The following is a 6,600-nucleotide window of genomic DNA, read 5'->3' on the forward strand; positions in this document are numbered from 1 at the left end:
TTCTGCCAAATGCAGGAGGCAAAATACAGTCTCTGATTTCTTTGAGCTGTTTAGCCATTTTGAGGTACTCCAAAGTTACCCTCTCAGTTCTAGAAATCCCACGTAATTCAGCTTGGCAAATACTGAGCATCTGACAATGGTGCTCTGTGGTTTCAATGAGTTATATCTTATACTATAACTATATATTGTAACTATATACTATAACAGTCTGTTTTATGTACTATTGGCTCTCTGAGTAAGCAAGGTTAAGACTAACTGCTGCTTGGATATGTTGCCATAGGAAGCCTATGAGCAAATCCCATAAGAAAGGTTGTAGTTGTACCCACGGGGATTATTCCGCTTTTTTGTGTGAAGCTTAAGACTTGATACAACAGATATGTTACTATGGGAGAAAGAGTCCTAGTCAGCTGCAAGCAAAAGTATGCTTGCTCTTGTCAAGTCAAGTGAGATAGTCTCATTTGGCATTGACAGGGTAGCATAACAGTGGTGAGGATGATCAAAGTGACAATGGAAGGAGGCAATGTACTGCATGATGGTCCTGCCTACTCCTCTCTCCCTCACATCTGCAATGTTTGCATGACTTCAGACACACACCAAGAATGCATTTCCTCGAATATGAAATTTCCCCCAGGTGATATCTGTACTGAACCTCTTGCCAATCAGACCTGGAATCTCGGTTTAAAGGCTCGTTATTGCATGAACTTGGAATACTAAAAAAAACCAACAAACCAAATAAACAAAATAGTTGTCAAATGAAAATTTGACTAGTACATGTCTGGAATGGCTTATTTGAATTCCATGCTAGAAATATCTGTACTTCGTCATCATGACATAATCCTAGCATACCTTGTCCCTCTTTCTCCAATACTTTGAAGGTAACTTAGGCTCTAAACCATGAGGGATTGAAACCATTTGTGTATTGCATGTACTTTGAAGCACTTTCTATAACAGTGAAAAATAATATAACTTTAGGTGTATGTATGAGAAACTCATGAGCAGAAGACCCAGACAAACATGTAACATCAGGCATTTGCAATTCAATGAAAAGCAAAATATAGATGAAAATGTATACTGAAGATAAAGCAAATATGAGTGGTTTTTTTTCCTGTTTTCATTGAAAGTTCAGCATATACTGTACCACCGAGCATGAGAGCACAGCAAGTTCTCTGTACTGATGGTGCTGAAATTTTAAAACAGGAATTTACAGAAGTTACTTCCTATGTTTGCATTTCCCCATGGTCTCTACCACAAGTCTTTACCAGACAAATGGCATGACACTCTATTGTAAGGGTTTATGTCAGAAAACCAAAACCAACTTTCTCTTTTCTGTTCCAAAATTCTTCTAGCTTCCTTCCTCATTATAACGTGACATGATGTGCCACACAGACTTCCTATCTAATCTGCCAAAAGCTAATCTGTTGTCATTTGTGAGTAAATAATGTTTGCACAGAACCTTGAAGCTATAAAATAAGATTTTTGATGCTGCTATTGTCCACTTTATATCTTTAGAAATCCTAACTTAATAAAGGTCAAAGAAGCAAGATTTTATGCATTTCTCTTTGTAACTGTATCTTAGTTCTTAGGCACACGGTTAAATACTGAATTCTTAGTCTGATCTTACAAATTGCAGGAGTTCCCAAATTCTCACTGGCAATTTAGCACTACTCTTCAAATTTAGGCTGAGCCTTTCAAATGATACCAGGTTTGACAATTTTGAGGTAACAGTATACAACACTGCAAAGGGACAGGTTTTTGCTCAGTGAGTGCATTCTCAGCACTGCTGGAAAGCGTGCCTCTCAGGTGCTTCAGAGACCGTGTATAAAGTTTAGAGCCATGCTGAGTCACTATTCACTTCTGAAAAAGGCTTTGTCCTTATTCGTGTTGATCAAATGCAAGTACTTTACAGGGGAAAACAACACAGTCTACAGCTATTATTTTTTATGATTTGAAAAACAATCTATGTCATTAATAGATTTAGTGACTTGGTTAATCTAATCTAGTGCGTTATCTGGATTAAATGAAAAACTAGTATCTCTTTGGGCTATCCGACTGTTCTATCTCTAAATTAGTGTTGAAGCAATTTGTAATGACAGAACACTTAATTGTCATCCATTGCCCCTCAACGTTATTGGAAGGAGTGAATAACTCTTTGATGTAGCTTTATCTTAGTGGACTCAGCAGTCACTTCAGCCGTTTCACTTATTCTTGCTTTCACGCACAAGTATTAAGCTTCAACTATTACCTGCCTACATCCATGCAACTCTTTTTGAAGCAGGTACAGTTCTGTATCTGAAAAAAATGACTCATCTTGGACTCTCTCAAAATACAAAACCCCTGTGGATTTATTCCCGGATTACCTTGACTGAGACTAATCAGTGCAAGCCTACATCACATTTACATGTTAACTGCATCTAAGACCCTGAGCTTAGCTGATGTGCCAGTTTGCTCAAATATTTAGGCTGGTCCTGCATTGCTCTGTACAATCCAACATGAAAGGTCTTTGTAGCATAGTCTGGAGTTGTGTTTGTATATGGTTTTTTTTGTAAAAACAACTGCCAAACAATCGTTTTCCAAAACTTAAATGTGTTTCTAATTTATGGAAATTTGTAGTTGCTTAGGACACAGAAAAAAGTGCCCCCCCCCCCCCCAACCAACCAATAGAAGCATTCCAGACTTTAAAGGGAACAGAACTAATGCAGAGGGGCCTTTAGCTGTGGAAAATGATGCTGAGTTTTTTTAATCTTTCTTTTCAGACTTCTTTTTAAAAAGAAGATTTGAAAAGCTTACTAATCACCTTGTCCCCCAAACTGCAATGATTGCCATGATCAAGGCTGTGGATATGGACAGGGGGAGGAGAGAAAGGAGAAAGGGAAAGGAAACTGGTGTGTCTGCAGGCACTTCCATCACTGTCCCTCAGTGCAGTGCACACTGCCCATCAGGTACTGACGGACTGCTGCTCTGATGTATCTTTTCCACCATGGCACAGATGCTTTCAGCCCTCAGGTTCTTACTGCTAGAGGGGTGCAGACTCCACATCCACACACAGCTTTTCCTTTCTGTCATCTAGTTCTTTTTGGAAATTCCCACAGCAGCAAAACACTGTGACCTGCAAGAGGAAACTCCACCCTTTGGTCAGCATAAATGCAAACATACTTTTGTGTCATCAGGTATAAGGTTAAGTTAAAAAAAATCTACAGGCACATGGACTGGAGTGCCTCCTCCATGCTCAGTTTTGAGATAACAGGTTTTATGTGTGTGAAACCAAAAAGCTAACAAACCGAGCTGGATGGTTAGTAGGACAGGCAGGCAGAAACATGACTTTGGTTTCAGTCTATTGAGATGAACTTCAATACTATAGACATGTGATTTGGAGGCATGTGGAAGGATGTGTTACCTATACTTCCAGGGAGAGTTTAGATAGCAGGTACTTTTATTTGTCCTCAGAACTAAACAGCAAACAATTCAGGGGATTAAGTAGCCCGAAGTCTAGGATGAGCGATAGAAAATCTGGTTTTAAGGTGACCAAGATGCACCCTCTTTATCAAAAGGAGATGAAAAAGCACTGCTAGAAATTGTATTGATGTAAATCTGTTTACACACAGACCTTCACAGAAGCTGTGGAAGATTACACCCCTAAGAAACAACACGCTTGGGTAATTACAAAGCCCCTTTAAGTGATTTATTTACAAAACTTCCAGAGCCAGTCTACATAGCTGACACAATGAAATTTGTCAAGCTATGCAGAAAAATGACCATGGGAAATACATGGGTGCTAAGGGCTGGAATGATTTAATACCATGTGAGCATGCTCCTCTGACACTGGCAGCTTACAAAACCTGCGGGCTCAGAGGTGGCCTAGTCAGTTGAGCTTACAGAAAGAGCAAATGCCTATCAGCTGCCTTCCCTCTTTTTTTTATCTTAGTGATCTTCTCCACTGGTGTTCTCTTCTCCTGGTAACCCCAAAACACCTCCCTTGAGCAGCTGCTGGCAGCCTCCCCTCCTCCCCTAAGAAAACTGGCTGAGTGCTGCCAGCCGCTTTGCCGGGTTTGCAGCGTTTTTCACTCAGGCAGTCCGATGGTCACTGCCTGGTGCCTGCATCAGCTGAGAACCCGTGGTACACTGCACGCACGTGGTCTGCTGTGAATGGAGGCTTGTCCCTCACAACCTGTCCTGGAAATCTACGTCTGAGAGGCCAAGCGCCTGCCTCTGTCCTTCTTCCTCTCCTGCTCAGCTCCATGCAGACTGGCTGGTATTTCAGGTGTTTTCTTTCCAGGTCTTTCCCCCGGTGGGAGAGCCTCCTGTTACCTTCCCACCTGCCTCTCTAGAGCCCGCTTGAGCCCAGCTCACCCCAGCTCAGGGAGCAGGAGAGGAGGCTTTCCCCTCCCGAATCTCAGCGCAGGGAGGCCTTGGTTCGGCTGACGGCGTTCGCTGAAGTGACCTTAACTCACGCTGGACTTCTCTGCTGTGTAGTAAGCGTGTTTGTGGCTGGTGGGGTAGCTCCAGTGCTCCCAGGTGTGGTTTCTTCCACGGGTGCAGAGCACGTGCCGGTCCTCTGACGAGGAAGCCGAGCAGACTGCTGATGTGTGAGGGGAGGGGGCTGTGGCGGGGCCGTGCCTGCCGGGTCAGCTGTAGAGCTGCAGGACGCGGCCTTTGAGGGTGTCAAAGCTTCTCGCCAGCCACAAGTCCGGCGTGATCCGGCCCAGCTCGAAGTTGGAGCCTCAAGAAAGTGAGGAATGGCTTAGTGGCTTTGCTACTAATGTGGTAAGGAAAGCAAAAGTATATTTAATTACTCGTGCTGTGGGGTTGATTGTTTCCAGCTAGTGTCTTTCCTCTGTTCCCACAGCCACGGCTCATCCCGGATTCAGCACCGTCTGGTGCTTCTTGTGACTCACCTGTGGGGAATTGCTTTTCCAGTTACAACATCTCCATTTCTTATTACATAGCGTGCATGTTTCCTAAGCCAGAAAGCTGAAGCAAAATCACTAGCTTGCAAGTGGCTCGTGGACAATTAATCTACATAGCAACACTCTTTTGCAGGTACCATGACTGATAGTTTACTGTTTTATCTGCTTCCTAGCAAATCCCAGTGCTGTGTTCATAACCAACCCCCGTCTCCCACCGCTGTTAAACCTAGGCCCTAAGCCTACTGTTCTGCTTCCTTTTCTTTCTGGAAATTAATTGCCTGGTTTAGCCACTATGCTCTATGCATTTTTTAGATTTCTTTTTTTTCCCCTCTCTCTTTTTGTGACTCAGATTTTTATCCTGAATGATTGAATCACTTTTTAGAAGAAGGAATTTCATTTTCCTCCACACTTGGCACTGCTAGCAGAAAAGCACTGGTTTACTCTGAAAGCTATGGACAGATAACAAGAGCAGAACATGTTACATGTGGAACGGCACAGCCACTCAGCCGTGTCAGCATAACAAGCTGATTCTCTGTTTTATTTCCTTTGTCTATTGAACTGCAGCTTACTGCTTCCCTGCTCTTCTCTCAGACATCTTAATCATAGGGTAATGGGATAAATTAGTGCTCATGTACGAGCATAAGTATTGTTTCTAGAAGTTAGCCATCCTGATAGATCCTAATAATTTGCAGTTAGCACTGTTTCAAATACTATTATTTATAATATAATTTTGAAACCCTGGCCAAACTCTAGGTGCCAGAAGCTCTACAAACACAGAGGAAAAAGCTCTCTCCCAGGAGGCTAGAGGCATAGTAAGGACCTTCTGCATTCAGAAATGACTTATAGCACCTGCTTCTTGCCGCCAAACTTTCTTCTGAGACCTAAGCATTCCTTGAGGATGAATAATGTTTGTAATCATTACAGTTGAAGAAAAACAAAGTGAAGAATAAAATCCATCAATATACAGGTTCTTCATCTGCTGTGACCTGACGTATTTTTCCCATGAGAGTAAGAAACAAGAACTAAACTTATAATTGTGGGAGATTTTTAACTCAAAAAATATGATGATAGCAGTGGAAGGTAAATATTCATTCCTTCCCTCCCAAGCATTTCAGCAGAAAAGTTCAATTGTATGTTTTACCCTGCTATACCAAACAGCTTTCTTGGTACCTACACCTTCCTGGTGGCAACAGTGAAATTGTGAAGTAAGAGTGAAGAAATCTATAATGTATTTTGTGAAAGCTGTATTCAATTCTTTGTTAGAAGAATGTAATCAAAACTTTCTCAATACAAACATCTAAATTTGACTTGGCAGTAATTGGTCCTTTCAGGTACCTGAAAAGCTGATAGGTGTGTGCTATCTACAAAGCACTAATACCCAAACAAAGCAAGTAATGGGGCTTTATTTATTTCCCAGTGCTGTTATTACAAATCTTGATTATTTAATGTAGGTGTAGCACCTGCTAAGCTTCTAGCTGGCTGTGGCAAGGAGAGGGATTTAGAAGCTCATTTTGCTTGTTTCAATACACATGATCAATGGTGTAAAATCCAGTGTTGTGTAAGGGTTTTCGAATAATTATGCTGTTACAGCTGTGTACTTGCACTACTTCTGCCTTTTAATGTAAAAATTCCTGACAGCAGCATAGAAAAAAATTAGCATACGATCCAAAGCAAGGTGTGGACTCAAGTCATGCAA

Source organism: Aquila chrysaetos, chromosome 11 (genome assembly GCF_900496995.4).
Source record: "Aquila chrysaetos chrysaetos chromosome 11, bAquChr1.4, whole genome shotgun sequence".
NCBI lineage: Eukaryota > Metazoa > Chordata > Aves > Accipitriformes > Accipitridae > Aquila > Aquila chrysaetos.